Source organism: Mixophyes fleayi, unplaced genomic scaffold (assembly GCF_038048845.1).
Source record: "Mixophyes fleayi isolate aMixFle1 unplaced genomic scaffold, aMixFle1.hap1 Scaffold_92, whole genome shotgun sequence".
NCBI lineage: Eukaryota > Metazoa > Chordata > Amphibia > Anura > Limnodynastidae > Mixophyes > Mixophyes fleayi.
This window is the reverse complement of record NW_027448652.1, coordinates 1-17,328: the sequence shown is the minus strand read 5'-3', so window position 1 is coordinate 17,328 and position 17,328 is coordinate 1. Positions and strand designations below refer to the sequence as shown.

The 17,328-nt window shown below is 37.1% G+C and overlaps 1 long non-coding RNA gene across 1 annotated transcript; it reads right to left on the bottom strand.

Annotated features, from left to right (window-relative positions):
* Positions 1–8,098: 8,098 nt before the first annotated feature.
* Positions 8,099–11,757, bottom strand: LOC142136033 (uncharacterized). Its single transcript, XR_012687445.1, has 3 exons — positions 11,714–11,757; positions 8,366–8,468; positions 8,099–8,237 (listed from the first exon to the last, which is right to left on the bottom strand). It is a non-coding gene; the product is annotated as an uncharacterized LOC142136033 (long non-coding RNA).
* Between the last annotated feature and the right edge of the window lie 5,571 nt (positions 11,758–17,328).

Sequence of the window (17,328 nt, the reverse complement as noted above, 5' to 3'; positions counted from 1 at the left end):
AAATCTTTAAATCTAAGTATTAATACTACGTTGATGTACTTTTGAAATTGGAGAGCTACTTTTTACTAAAAGTACATCTCCCTTATATAATTAAGTATAATGCAGACCTGCTCAAAAACTTAGTATAATTAAAGAAGTCTTATGCCATAAATGATGATGATGAGAGCTGCTTATGTGAATGTCTATAGTGGTTTTCTCTACCAGTGTCATTGTATTAGACAACTGTTATCAAACTTAGCAATAATGATGCATTAATCTGCCAATCAAGTGTGAAAGCTGGCTATGTGTATAGGCATAGTAAACACATATCATCATCATCCTCATTATCATTTATTTATATAGTGTCACTAATAGCGCAGCGCTGTACAGAGAACCCATTCACATCAGTCCCTACCCTATTGGAGCTTACAGTCTAAATTCCCTAATATAGACACACACTCACACACAGACAGAGAGGGAGAGACTAGGGTCAATTTTGATAGCAGCCAATTAACCTAACAGTATGTTTTTTGGAGTGTGGGAGGAAACCACAGCACCCGGAGGAAACCCACGCAAACACAGGGAGAACATACAAACTTCACACAGATAAGGCCATTGTTGATATAAGTACTGGCTCTGCTTACCATTGTCCAGTCTAGTACATAACTGTATTAATGCTGTGAAATATTATTACTTTGAATGCCTTAAATATGCAAGAGCGCATTTGGGTAAGTTTATGCTAATAAAAGATATATGCACTTTTCTTGCCTACCCATACTATTTAATAACCACCAAAAATTAAGCAATATGTAAGCACTGCTTCCAGTTGAAATCAGTCTGTCTGTCTGTCTATCTATCTATCTATCTATCTTCTATCTATCTTTCTATCTTTCTATCTATCCGTCTGTCTATCTTTAAAACTGAAAGACATCCATTAAACATACACAATGACAGCATATTTAGTGTGTAATTGATGCTAAAACACAATTCTCACTCTCCTAATATAGCTGATTTTTGACAATGAACTGCATTTTTCATGTGAAGCATTTGATGTCATAAAGATGTAAACCTCACAAAGCAATTCTGTCACTGGTCAGTTTGCTTGACAGACATCTGACTTTAAGGTACTAGCCAATGGAAACATGGTGACATGTAAATATGAAAGCACATTAGGACAAAATATGCAATAAGATAGAGGCAAAGGGAGATGGCTGCTGGGAATGTATTTCATTTATCCCAGAAAATCTTTAAATCTAAGTATTAATACTACGTTGATGTACTTTTGAAATTGGAGAGCTACTTTTTACTAAAAGTACATCTCCCTTATATAATTAAGTATAATGCAGACCTGCTCAAAAACTTAGTATAATTAAAGAAGTCTTATGCCATAAATGATGATGATGAGAGCTGCTTATGTGAATGTCTATAGTGGTTTTCTCTACCAGTGTCACTGTATTAGACAACTGTTATCAAACTTAGCAATAATGATGCATTAATCTGCCAATCAAGTGTGAAAGCTGGCTATGTGTATAGGCATAGTAAACACATATCATCATCATCCTCATTATCATTTATTTATATAGTGTCACTAATAGCGCAGCGCTGTACAGAGAACCCATTCACATCAGTCCCTACCCTATTGGAGCTTACAGTCTAAATTCCCTAATATAGACACACACTCACACACAGACAGAGAGGGAGAGACTAGGGTCAATTTTGATAGCAGCCAATTAACCTAACAGTATGTTTTTTGGAGTGTGGGAGGAAACCCACGCAAACACAGGGAGAACATACAAACTTCACACAGATAAGGCCATTGTTGATATAAGTACTGGCTCTGCTTACCATTGTCCAGTCTAGTACATAACTGTATTAATGCTGTGAAATATTATTACTTTGAATGCCTTAAATATGCAAGAGCGCATTTGGGTAAGTTTATGCTAATAAAAGATATATGCACTTTTCTTGCCTACCCATACTATTTAATAACCACCAAAAATTTAGCAATATGTAAGCACTGCTTCCAGTTGAAATCAGTCTGTCTGTCTGTCTGTCTATCTATCTATCTTTCTATCTATCTATCTTTCTATCTTTCTATCTTTCTATCTATCTATCTATCGGTCTGTCTATCTTTAAAACTGAAAGACATCCATTAAACATACACAATGACAGCATATTTAGTGTGTAATTGATGCTAAAACACAATTCTCACTCTCCTAATATAGCTGATTTTTGACAATGAACTGCATTTTTCATGTGAAGCATTTGATGTCATAAAGATGTAAACCTCACAAAGCAATTCTGTCACTGGTCAGTTTGCTTGACAGACATCTGACTTTAAGGTACTAGCCAATGGAAACATGGTGACATGTAAATATGAAAGCACATTAGGACAAAATATGCAATAAGATAGAGGCAAAGGGAGATGGCTGCTGGGAATGTATTTCATTTATCCCAGAAAATCTTTAAATCTAAGTATTAATACTACGTTGATGTACTTTTGAAATTGGAGAGCTACTTTTTACTAAAAGTACATCTCCCTTATATAATTAAGTATAATGCAGACCTGCTCAAAAACTTAGTATAATTAAAGAAGTCTTATGCCATAAATGATGATGATGAGAGCTGATTATGTGAATGTCTATAGTGGTTTTCTCTACCAGTGTCACTGTATTAGACAACTGTTATCAAACTTAGCAATAATGATGCATTAATCTGCCAATCAAGTGTGAAAGCTGGCTATGTGTATAGGCATAGTAAACACATATCATCATCATCCTCATTATCATTTATTTATATAGTGTCACTAATAGCGCAGCGCTGTACAGAGAACCCATTCACATCAGTCCCTACCCTATTGGAGCTTACAGTCTAAATTCCCTAATATAGACACACACTCACACACAGACAGAGAGGGAGAGACTAGGGTCAATTTTGATAGCAGCCAATTAACCTAACAGTATGTTTTTTGGAGTGTGGGAGGAAACCCACGCAAACACAGGGAGAACATACAAACTTCACACAGATAAGGCCATTGTTGATATAAGTACTGGCTCTGCTTACCATTGTCCAGTCTAGTACATAACTGTATTAATGCTGTGAAATATTATTACTTTGAATGCCTTAAATATGCAAGAGCGCATTTGGGTAAGTTTATGCTAATAAAAGATATATGCACTTTTCTTGCCTACCCATACTATTTAATAACCACCAAAAATTAAGCAATATGTAAGCACTGCTTCCAGTTGAAATCAGTCTGTCTGTCTGTCTATCTATCTATCTATCTATCTATCTTTCTATCTATCTATCTTTCTATCTTTCTATCTATCTATCCGTCTGTCTATCTTTAAAACTGAAAGACATCCATTAAACATACACAATGACAGCATATTTAGTGTGTAATTGATGCTAAAACACAATTCTCACTCTCCTAATATAGCTGATTTTTGACAATGAACTGCATTTTTCATGTGAAGCATTTGATGTCATAAAGATGTAAACCTCACAAAGCAATTCTGTCACTGGTCAGTTTGCTTGACAGACATCTGACTTTAAGGTACTAGCCAATGGAAACATGGTGACATGTAAATATGAAAGCACATTAGGACAAAATATGCAATAAGATAGAGGCAAAGGGAGATGGCTGCTGGGAATGTATTTCATTTATCCCAGAAAATCTTTAAATCTAAGTATTAATACTACGTTGATGTACTTTTGAAATTGGAGAGCTACTTTTTACTAAAAGTACATCTCCCTTATATAATTAAGTATAATGCAGACCTGCTCAAAAACTTAGTATAATTAAAGAAGTCTTATGCCATAAATGATGATGATGAGAGCTGCTTATGTGAATGTCTATAGTGGTTTTCTCTACCAGTGTCACTGTATTAGACAACTGTTATCAAACTTAGCAATAATGATGCATTAATCTGCCAATCAAGTGTGAAAGCTGGCTATTTGTATAGGCATAGTAAACACATATCATCATCATCCTCATTATCATTTATTTATATAGTGTCACTAATAGCGCAGCGCTGTACAGAGAACCCATTCACATCAGTCCCTACCCTATTGGAGCTTACAGTCTAAATTCCCTAATATAGACACACACTCACACACAGACAGAGAGGGAGAGACTAGGGTCAATTTTGATAGCAGCCAATTAACCTAACAGTATGTTTTTTGGAGTGTGGGAGGAAACCACAGCACCCGGAGGAAACCCACGCAAACACAGGGAGAACATACAAACTTCACACAGATAAGGCCATTGTTGATATAAGTACTGGCTCTGCTTACCATTGTCCAGTCTAGTACATAACTGTATTAATGCTGTGAAATATTATTACTTTGAATGCCTTAAATATGCAAGAGCGCATTTGGGTAAGTTTATGCTAATAAAAGATATATGCACTTTTCTTGCCTACCCATACTATTTAATAACCACCAAAAATTAAGCAATATGTAAGCACTGCTTCCAGTTGAAATCAGTCTGTCTGTCTATCTATCTATCTATCTATCTTTCTATCTTTCTATCTTTCTATCTTTCTATCTTTCTATCTTTCTATCTTTCTATCTTTCTATCTATCTATCTATCCGTCTGTCTATCTTTAAAACTGAAAGACATCCATTAAACATACACAATGACAGCATATTTAGTGTGTAATTGATGCTAAAACACAATTCTCACTCTCCTAATATAGCTGATTTTTGACAATGAACTGCATTTTTCATGTGAAGCATTTGATGTCATAAAGATGTAAACCTCACAAAGCAATTCTGTCACTGGTCAGTTTGCTTGACAGACATCTGACTTTAAGGTACTAGCCAATGGAAACATGGTGACATGTAAATATGAAAGCACATTAGGACAAAATATGCAATAAGATAGAGGCAAAGGGAGATGGCTGCTGGGAATGTATTTCATTTATCCCAGAAAATCTTTAAATCTAAGTATTAATACTACGTTGATGTACTTTTGAAATTGGAGAGCTACTTTTTACTAAAAGTACATCTCCCTTATATAATTAAGTATAATGCAGACCTGCTCAAAAACTTAGTATAATTAAAGAAGTCTTATGCCATAAATGATGATGATGAGAGCTGCTTATGTGAATGTCTATAGTGGTTTTCTCTACCAGTGTCACTGTATTAGACAACTGTTATCAAACTTAGCAATAATGATGCATTAATCTGCCAATCAAGTGTGAAAGCTGGCTATGTGTATAGGCATAGTAAACACATATCATCATCATCCTCATTATCATTTATTTATATAGTGTCACTAATAGCGCAGCGCTGTACAGAGAACCCATTCACATCAGTCCCTACCCTATTGGAGCTTACAGTCTAAATTCCCTAATATAGACACACACTCACACACAGACAGAGAGGGAGAGACTAGGGTCAATTTTGATAGCAGCCAATTAACCTAACAGTATGTTTTTTGGAGTGTGGGAGGAAACCACAGCACCCGGAGGAAACCCACGCAAACACAGGGAGAACATACAAACTTCACACAGATAAGGCCATTGTTGATATAAGTACTGGCTCTGCTTACCATTGTCCAGTCTAGTACATAACTGTATTAATGCTGTGAAATATTATTACTTTGAATGCCTTAAATATGCAAGAGCGCATTTGGGTAAGTTTATGCTAATAAAAGATATATGCACTTTTCTTGCCTACCCATACTATTTAATAACCACCAAAAATTAAGCAATATGTAAGCACTGCTTCCAGTTGAAATCAGTCTGTCTGTCTATCTATCTATCTATCTTTCTATCTTTCTATCTATCTATCTTTCTATCTTTCTATCTATCTATCTATCCGTCTGTCTATCTTTAAAACTGAAAGACATCCATTAAACATACACAATGACAGCATATTTAGTGTGTAATTGATGCTAAAACACAATTCTCACTCTCCTAATATAGCTGATTTTTGACAATGAACTGCATTTTTCATGTGAAGCATTTGATGTCATAAAGATGTAAACCTCACAAAGCAATTCTGTCACTGGTCAGTTTGCTTGACAGACATCTGACTTTAAGGTACTAGCCAATGGAAACATGGTGACATGTAAATATGAAAGCACATTAGGACAAAATATGCAATAAGATAGAGGCAAAGGGAGATGGCTGCTGGGAATGTATTTCATTTATCCCAGAAAATCTTTAAATCTAAGTATTAATACTACGTTGATGTACTTTTGAAATTGGAGAGCTACTTTTTACTAAAAGTACATCTCCCTTATATAATTAAGTATAATGCAGACCTGCTCAAAAACTTAGTATAATTAAAGAAGTCTTATGCCATAAATGATGATGATGAGAGCTGCTTATGTGAATGTCTATAGTGGTTTTCTCTACCAGTGTCACTGTATTAGACAACTGTTATCAAACTTAGCAATAATGATGCATTAATCTGCCAATCAAGTGTGAAAGCTGGCTATGTGTATAGGCATAGTAAACACATATCATCATCATCCTCATTATCATTTATTTATATAGTGTCACTAATAGCGCAGCGCTGTACAGAGAACCCATTCACATCAGTCCCTACCCTATTGGAGCTTACAGTCTAAATTCCCTAATATAGACACACACTCACACACAGACAGAGAGGGAGAGACTAGGGTCAATTTTGATAGCAGCCAATTAACCTAACAGTATGTTTTTTGGAGTGTGGGAGGAAACCCACGCAAACACAGGGAGAACATACAAACTTCACACAGATAAGGCCATTGTTGATATAAGTACTGGCTCTGCTTACCATTGTCCAGTCTAGTACATAACTGTATTAATGCTGTGAACAGTGTCGGACTGGGACATGAAGGGCCCACAGGTGGACTGCAATGGTAGGGGCCCACCAGAGGGGGTGTGTCCAGCCACCATAGAGGCGGGACCAAACACTTGAGGGGAGTGGTCAGCCCATGAAGGGCATGGCTAGTGGCATAGTGTAGTTAGTATATAAAGAATGCAGTTTATATAAAGAGTGCATAGTCTAGGCCCCACCCCTTAGATCGAGACACAGTCTTGCCCCACTAGAATCAGAACAGTTGGCAGACTGTCCTGCTCTCTCCTACCTGTTCTTGCAGCGTTCACTACCTGCTGCTGCTGATGTCTTAAGCTCAGTTGCTGTCTGGACCCTGGAATGTTGGGGTCCTGTTTTGAAAAAGGGATATGCACACTCTAGCCCCCTTCCCCAACTAGTCACAATGTTAAGTCAATAGCTCTCATGTTTAAAGGGTGCGTGTGAGTGTGAAAAGCAGAAGGCCACTCCATTACAGTAAAACACTTGCATTGTTGCATACACCATCAACAGAAGTGTACACTGCCTGCTCAAAGAAGTGTGACATATCTCCCGGCAGGCAGTACAGAAGTCCTGAGTTTCAAGGACAGTGCCCTAAAATCACTGCATACATAGTGGAAGGTGTGTAGTTGTTATAATGAAACAGACAAATATGAAAAAATAATGTTTCCAAGAAAGACAAAAATTTAAAACACACACAAAACACATATACAAGCAGAGGGGCACCTTGTCTCAGAATAGTTACAATTAACCTGTGTATCCGCATACTATTATTACCGTTATTGAGAAGAATATACTGTGCCACCCCCAACCTTGGCTCCATGGGAATTACCTTTGCTGCAGATCAGGGGTTGGCTAAAATCTGGTCAAGCCCAGGTGTGCCAATTGTGCATTTAGATAGAGAGATTTTATATTATATAGATATTATTAATCAAAATGGAACCAACAAATAAACGTTTACACAGTAGTGCCCCAGTTCAATTTATGCCACATTGTTCAATTTATGCCACAAATCATATTATGACATACAGTAATGCGCCCAAATCATATTATGACATACAGTAGTGCCCCAGTTCAATTTATGCCACAAATCATATTATGCCACACAATAATGTCTCCAAATCATATTATGCCCTAAATTAGGCCCCCAAACAATATTATGCCACAGAGTACTGCACCAATTCATATAATGCCAAGAACAGGCTACCCCCCCCCCCCCCCCCAGGTAAAAAGGGAACATTGTCAAGTTTGAAAAAAACAAATAAACAAAAAATTACAATAAAATAAAGTAAATTTGACTTACCTCTGCTTCATCTCCTCTCTGTGGTTGCTGGGCAGGGTCCTCTCAGCTCCTGTACGCTGGCAGTATCGCAAGGTCATGACGTGTGCGATTCTTGAAGGTGCAGGTGATTTGCGCTAAGCAAATTTTGGACTTGGGTGGATTCCACCTACATAGAAAAGGACAGGGGCAGGACTTAAAGTGGCCATGGAAAAAAAGCCTGAAAATTACATCATGTTGAAAGGCCAAATAGATGTTAATCGAGGCACAGTATGTGTGTGCGCCTACTGTATGTACCTGAGTATGTGTGTCCTTTACTTGTCGCTTTCCTGACCTGTGGCTGCTGGTGTCTTTAGCTTAGTTGCTGCTTGCCTGGATCCTGCAATGTTGGGAGTCCTAACTGGGGAAAAAATGAGTACATGACATTTAGAAAACTCCAAACAGCCCCGGCGTTAAATCAATAGTACACACGTTTAATAATAATTAGACCTCCCTCCAGCCCCAACATTAAAATAATAGTATTCACTTTTGATAAATAGATCTATTTCCCTTCAACCAACCCCGACATTAAATTAATAGTATGTGCATTTAATAAATAAACCTATTTCCCTACCTCCAAACAGGCCTAGCAATAAATAGCATTTAAGTTTAATAAATATAACCTTTTTACCATAAACATCCCTGGCAATAAATAATTCACATTTAATAAATAGCCCTCCTGCCCAAACTTAACCCCATATTCAATTAATAGCTCCAGACTACCCCAGCATTAAAGGTCTCGCCACCTCATCTTAAATTAATAGGCCCCACTATTACCGGTAAATTAAATTGACCCGCCATCACCCCACAAATAAAATTTCACACATTAGCCACCACCTACCTACACCCACATTATATTACACAAGCCCCCACCCCTCAACCCCATGTCACTTATAACAAGCCCCCTGCCCTCACCCCCATTTCACTTATAACAGCCCCCCTGCCCTCAAACCCATTTCACTTATAACAAGCCCCCCTCTCCTCAACCCCATTTCACTTATAACAAGCCCCCCTTCCCTCAACCCCATTTCACTTAAAACAAGCCCCCCTGCCCTCACCCCCATTTCACTTATAACAGCCCCCCTGCCCTCACCCCCATTTCACTTATAACAGCCCCCCTGCCCTCACTCCCATTTAACTTTCAACAGCCCCCCTGCCCTCACCCCCATTTCACTTATAACAAGCCCCCCTCCCCTCAACCCCATTTCACATATAGAAGCCCCCCTGCCCTCACCCCCAATTTTACATATAACAGCCCCCCGTCCTCACCGCCCATTTCACTTATAACAAGACCTCCCTGTCCTCATACCCCATTACATTGCCACAAGCCCTATTGCCCACACATAACACACACACACATTCATTTCTCATACAAACAGACACTAATACATTTAACATACATACTGACTCCCCACCCTCTCTCATACACACATTTCTCATACAGACAGCCACACAAAAACACACACTAATACAGTTATCATAGACACTGACACACATTCTCTCTCATTCATACATACACACACACACGCTAATACATTTATCATAGACACTGAAACACATTCTCCCTCATACATACAAACACACACACATACATTAATCATACACACTGACTCACCTCCTTCTCTCATACACACACACTAATACATTTACCATACATACTGACACACACACAAGCTAATACATTTATCATACACACTGACACACATTTTCTCTCACACACACACTAATACATTTATCAAACACACTGACACACATTTTCTCTCACACACACACACTAATACATTTATCACACACACTGACACACATTTTCTCTCTCACACACACACACACTAATACATTTATCATACACACTGACACACATTTTCTCTCACACACACACAAATACATTTATCACACACACTGACACACACACTAATACATTTATCATACACACTGACACACATTTTCTCTCACACACACACAAATACATTTATCACACACACTGACACACATACTAATACATTTATCACACACACTGACACACATTTTCTCTCACACACATACACTAATACATTTATCACACACACTGACACACATTTTCTCTCACACACACACTAATATATTTATCACACACACTGACACACATTCTCTCACACACACACTAATACATTTATCACACACACTGACACACATTCTCTCACACACACACTAATACATTTATCACAAACACTGACACACATTCTCTCACACACACACTAATACATTTATCACACACACTGACACACATTCTCTCACACAAACACTAATACATTTATCACACACACTGACACACATTTTCTCTCACAAAACACACTAATACATTTATCACACACACTGACACACATTTTCTCTCACAAAACACACTAATACATTTATCACACACACTGACACACATTTTCTCTCACACACACTAATACATTTATCACACACACACAAATACATTTATCACACACACTGACACACATTTTCTCTCACACACATACACTAATACATTTATCACACACTGGCACACATTTTCTCTCACACACACACTAATACATTTATCACACACACTGACACACATTTTCTCTCACAAAACACACTAATACATTTATCACACACACTGACACACATTCTCTCACACACACACTAATACATTTATCACACACACTGACACACATTCTCTCACACACACACACACACTAATACATTTATCACACACACTGACACACATTTTCTCTCACACACACACTAATACATTTATCACACACACTGACACACATTTTCTCTCACACACACACTAATACATTTATCACACACACTGACACACATTTTCTCTCATACATATACACACATACACACACACACTAATACATTTATCACACACACTGACACACATTTTCTCTCACACACACACTAATACATTTATCACACACACTGACACACATTTTCTCTCACACACACTAATACATTTATCACACACACTGACACACATTCTCTCACACACACACAAATACATTTATCACACACACTGACACACATTTTCTCTCACACACACACTAATACATTTATCACACACACTGACACACATTTTCTCTCACACACACACACACTAATACATTTATCACACACACTGACACACATTTTCTCTCACACACACACTAATACATTTATCACACACACTGACACACATTCTCTCACACACACTAATACATTTATCACACACACTGACACACATTTTCTCTCACACACACACACTAATACATTTATCACACACACTGACACACATTTTCTCTCACACACACACACACTAATACATTTATCACACACACTGGCACACATTTTCTCTCACACACACACACACTAATACATTTATCACACACACTGACACACATTTTCTCTCACACACACACTAATACATTTATCACACACACTGACACACATTCTCTCACACACACTAATACATTTATCACACACACTGACACACATTTTCTCTCACACACACACTAATACATTTATCACACACACTGACACACATTTTCTCTCATACATATACACACATACACACACATACACACACTAATACATTTTCACACACACACATCTCACCTTTCCTGCTTTGCTTCCTCCATGGCAGTGTGGGTAGGGGGCGTGTCTGCTCTGAGTGACTGTGTCAGCCAATCACAGCACAGCAGAGGGGGTGATGGGAGACAGTGAGCAGTTCCTGCCTGAGCAGGAAGCTCCTCCTCTTTACCAGCAGCACAGGCTGCTCCTACACTGACCTCTCCGTGGGGGCCTGGTGATCACATTGTGGGGGGCGGGGCCATCGGACAGTGGGGCCTACCGGGTATTTCCCTGGGACTCCGCTAGGCCAGTCCAACACTGGCTGTGAAATATTATTACTTTGAATGCCTTAAATATGCAAGAGCGCATTTGGGTAAGTTTATGCTAATAAAAGATATATGCACTTTTCTTGCCTACCCATACTATTTAATAACCACCAAAAATTAAGCAATATGTAAGCACTGCTTCCAGTTGAAATCAGTCTGTCTGTCTGTCTATCTATCTGTCTATCTATCTTTCTATCTTTCTATCTTTCTATCTTTCTATCTATCTATCTATCTTTCTATCTTTCTATCTATCTATCTATCGGTCTGTCTATCTTTAAAACTGAAAGACATCCATTAAACATACACAATGACAGCATATTTAGTGTGTAATTGATGCTAAAACACAATTCTCACTCTCCTAATATAGCTGATTTTTGACAATGAACTGCATTTTTCATGTGAAGCATTTGATGTCATAAAGATGTAAACCTCACAAAGCAATTCTGTCACTGGTCAGTTTGCTTGACAGACATCTGACTTTAAGGTACTAGCCAATGGAAACATGGTGACATGTAAATATGAAAGCACATTAGGACAAAATATGCAATAAGATAGAGGCAAAGGGAGATGGCTGCTGGGAATGTATTTCATTTATCCCAGAAAATCTTTAAATCTAAGTATTAATACTACGTTGATGTACTTTTGAAATTGGAGAGCTACTTTTTACTAAAAGTACATCTCCCTTATATAATTAAGTATAATGCAGACCTGCTCAAAAACTTAGTATAATTAAAGAAGTCTTATGCCATAAATGATGATGATGAGAGCTGCTTATGTGAATGTCTATAGTGGTTTTCTCTACCAGTGTCACTGTATTAGACAACTGTTATCAAACTTAGCAATAATGATGCATTAATCTGCCAATCAAGTGTGAAAGCTGGCTATGTGTATAGGCATAGTAAACACATATCATCATCATCCTCATTATCATTTATTTATATAGTGTCACTAATAGCGCAGCGCTGTACAGAGAACCCATTCACATCAGTCCCTACCCTATTGGAGCTTACAGTCTAAATTCCCTAATATAGACACACACTCACACACAGACAGAGAGGGAGAGACTAGGGTCAATTTTGATAGCAGCCAATTAACCTAACAGTATGTTTTTTGGAGTGTGGGAGGAAACCACAGCACCCGGAGGAAACCCACGCAAACACAGGGAGAACATACAAACTTCACACAGATAAGGCCATTGTTGATATAAGTACTGGCTCTGCTTACCATTGTCCAGTCTAGTACATAACTGTATTAATGCTGTGAAATATTATTACTTTGAATGCCTTAAATATGCAAGAGCGCATTTGGGTAAGTTTATGCTAATAAAAGATATATGCACTTTTCTTGCCTACCCATACTATTTAATAACCACCAAAAATTAAGCAATATGTAAGCACTGCTTCCAGTTGAAATCAGTCTGTCTGTCTGTCTATCTATCTATCTATCTATCTTTCTATCTTTCTATCTATCTATCTATCTATCTATCTATCTATCCGTCTGTCTATCTTTAAAACTGAAAGACATCCATTAAACATACACAATGACAGCATATTTAGTGTGTAATTGATGCTAAAACACAATTCTCACTCTCCTAATATAGCTGATTTTTGACAATGAACTGCATTTTTCATGTGAAGCATTTGATGTCATAAAGATGTAAACCTCACAAAGCAATTCTGTCACTGGTCAGTTTGCTTGACAGACATCTGACTTTAAGGTACTAGCCAATGGAAACATGGTGACATGTAAATATGAAAGCACATTAGGACAAAATATGCAATAAGATAGAGGCAAAGGGAGATGGCTGCTGGGAATGTATTTCATTTATCCCAGAAAATCTTTAAATCTAAGTATTAATACTACGTTGATGTACTTTTGAAATTGGAGAGCTACTTTTTACTAAAAGTACATCTCCCTTATATAATTAAGTATAATGCAGACCTGCTCAAAAACTTAGTATAATTAAAGAAGTCTTATGCCATAAATGATGATGATGAGAGCTGCTTATGTGAATGTCTATAGTGGTTTTCTCTACCAGTGTCACTGTATTAGACAACTGTTATCAAACTTAGCAATAATGATGCATTAATCTGCCAATCAAGTGTGAAAGCTGGCTATGTGTATAGGCATAGTAAACACATATCATCATCATCCTCATTATCATTTATTTATATAGTGTCACTAATAGCGCAGCGCTGTACAGAGAACCCATTCACATCAGTCCCTACCCTATTGGAGCTTACAGTCTAAATTCCCTAATATAGACACACACTCACACACAGACAGAGAGGGAGAGACTAGGGTCAATTTTGATAGCAGCCAATTAACCTAACAGTATGTTTTTTGGAGTGTGGGAGGAAACCCACGCAAACACAGGGAGAACATACAAACTTCACACAGATAAGGCCATTGTTGATATAAGTACTGGCTCTGCTTACCATTGTCCAGTCTAGTACATAACTGTATTAATGCTGTGAAATATTATTACTTTGAATGCCTTAAATATGCAAGAGCGCATTTGGGTAAGTTTATGCTAATAAAAGATATATGCACTTTTCTTGCCTACCCATACTATTTAATAACCACCAAAAATTAAGCAATATGTAAGCACTGCTTCCAGTTGAAATCAGTCTGTCTGTCTGTCTATCTATCTTTCTATCTATCTATCTTTCTATCTTTCTATCTATCTATCCGTCTGTCTATCTTTAAAACTGAAAGACATCCATTAAACATACACAATGACAGCATATTTAGTGTGTAATTGATGCTAAAACACAATTCTCACTCTCCTAATATAGCTGATTTTTGACAATGAACTGCATTTTTCATGTGAAGCATTTGATGTCATAAAGATGTAAACCTCACAAAGCAATTCTGTCACTGGTCAGTTTGCTTGACAGACATCTGACTTTAAGGTACTAGCCAATGGAAACATGGTGACATGTAAATATGAAAGCACATTAGGACAAAATATGCAATAAGATAGAGGCAAAGGGAGATGGCTGCTGGGAATGTATTTCATTTATCCCAGAAAATCTTTAAATCTAAGTATTAATACTACGTTGATGTACTTTTGAAATTGGAGAGCTACTTTTTACTAAAAGTACATCTCCCTTATATAATTAAGTATAATGCAGACCTGCTCAAAAACTTAGTATAATTAAAGAAGTCTTATGCCATAAATGATGATGATGAGAGCTGCTTATGTGAATGTCTATAGTGGTTTTCTCTACCAGTGTCACTGTATTAGACAACTGTTATCAAACTTAGCAATAATGATGCATTAATCTGCCAATCAAGTGTGAAAGCTGGCTATGTGTATAGGCATAGTAAACACATATCATCATCATCCTCATTATCATTTATTTATATAGTGTCACTAATAGCGCAGCGCTGTACAGAGAACCCATTCACATCAGTCCCTACCCTATTGGAGCTTACAGTCTAAATTCCCTAATATAGACACACACTCACACACAGACAGAGAGGGAGAGACTAGGGTCAATTTTGATAGCAGCCAATTAACCTAACAGTATGTTTTTTGGAGTGTGGGAGGAAACCCACGCAAACACAGGGAGAACATACAAACTTCACACAGATAAGGCCATTGTTGATATAAGTACTGGCTCTGCTTACCATTGTCCAGTCTAGTACATAACTGTATTAATGCTGTGAAATATTATTACTTTGAATGCCTTAAATATGCAAGAGCGCATTTGGGTAAGTTTATGCTAATAAAAGATATATGCACTTTTCTTGCCTACCCATACTATTTAATAACCACCAAAAATTAAGCAATATGTAAGCACTGCTTCCAGTTGAAATCAGTCTGTCTATCTATCTATCTATCTTTCTATCTATCTATCTTTCTTTCTATCTTTCTATCTATCTATCTATCTATCGGTCTGTCTATCTTTAAAACTGAAAGACATCCATTAAACATACACAATGACAGCATATTTAGTGTGTAATTGATGCTAAAACACAATTCTCACTCTCCTAATATAGCTGATTTTTGACAATGAACTGCATTTTTCATGTGAAGCATTTGATGTCATAAAGATGTAAACCTCACAAAGCAATTCTGTCACTGGTCAGTTTGCTTGACAGACATCTGACTTTAAGGTACTAGCCAATGGAAACATGGTGACATGTAAATATGAAAGCACATTAGGACAAAATATGCAATAAGATAGAGGCAAAGGGAGATGGCTGCTGGGAATGTATTTCATTTATCCCAGAAAATCTTTAAATCTAAGTATTAATACTACGTTGATGTACTTTTGAAATTGGAGAGCTACTTTTTACTAAAAGTACATCTCCCTTATATAATTAAGTATAATGCAGACCTGCTCAAAAACTTAGTATAATTAAAGAAGTCTTATGCAATAAATGATGATGATGAGAGCTGCTTATGTGAATGTCTATAGTGGTTTTCTCTACCAGTGTCATTGTATTAGACAACTGTTATCAAACTTAGCAATAATGATGCATTAATCTGCCAATCAAGTGTGAAAGCTGGCTATGTGTATAGGCATAGTAAACACATATCATCATCATCCTCATTATCATTTATTTATATAGTGTCACTAATAGCGCAGCGCTGTACAGAGAACCCATTCACATCAGTCCCTACCCTATTGGAGCTTACAGTCTAAATTCCCTAATATAGACACACACACACACAGACAGAGAGGGAGAGACTAGGGTCAATTTTGATAGCAGCCAATTAACCTAACAGTATGTTTTTTGGAGTGTGGGAGGAAACCACAGCACCCGGAGGAAACCCACGCAAACACAGGGAGAACATACAAACTTCACACAGATAAGGCCATTGTTGATATAAGTACTGGCTCTGCTTACCATTGTCCAGTCTAGTACATAACTGTATTAATGCTGTGAAATATTATTACTTTGAATGCCTTAAAAATGCAAGAGCGCATTTGGGTAAGTTTATGCTAATAAAAGATATATGCACTTTTCTTGCCTACCCATACTATTTAATAACCACCAAAAATTAAGCAATATGTAAGCACTGCTTCCAGTTGAAATCAGTCTGTCTGTCTGTCTGTCTATCTATCTATCTATCTATCTATCTATCTATCTATCTTTCTATCTTTCTATCTATCTATCCGTCTGTCTATCTTTAAAACTGAAAGACATCCATTAAACATACACAATGACAGCATATTTAGTGTGTAATTGATGCTAAAACACAATTCTCACTCTCCTAATATAGCTGATTTTTGACAATGAACTGCATTTTTCATGTGAAGCATTTGATGTCATAAAGATGTAAACCTCACAAAGCAATTCTGTCACTGGTCAGTTTGC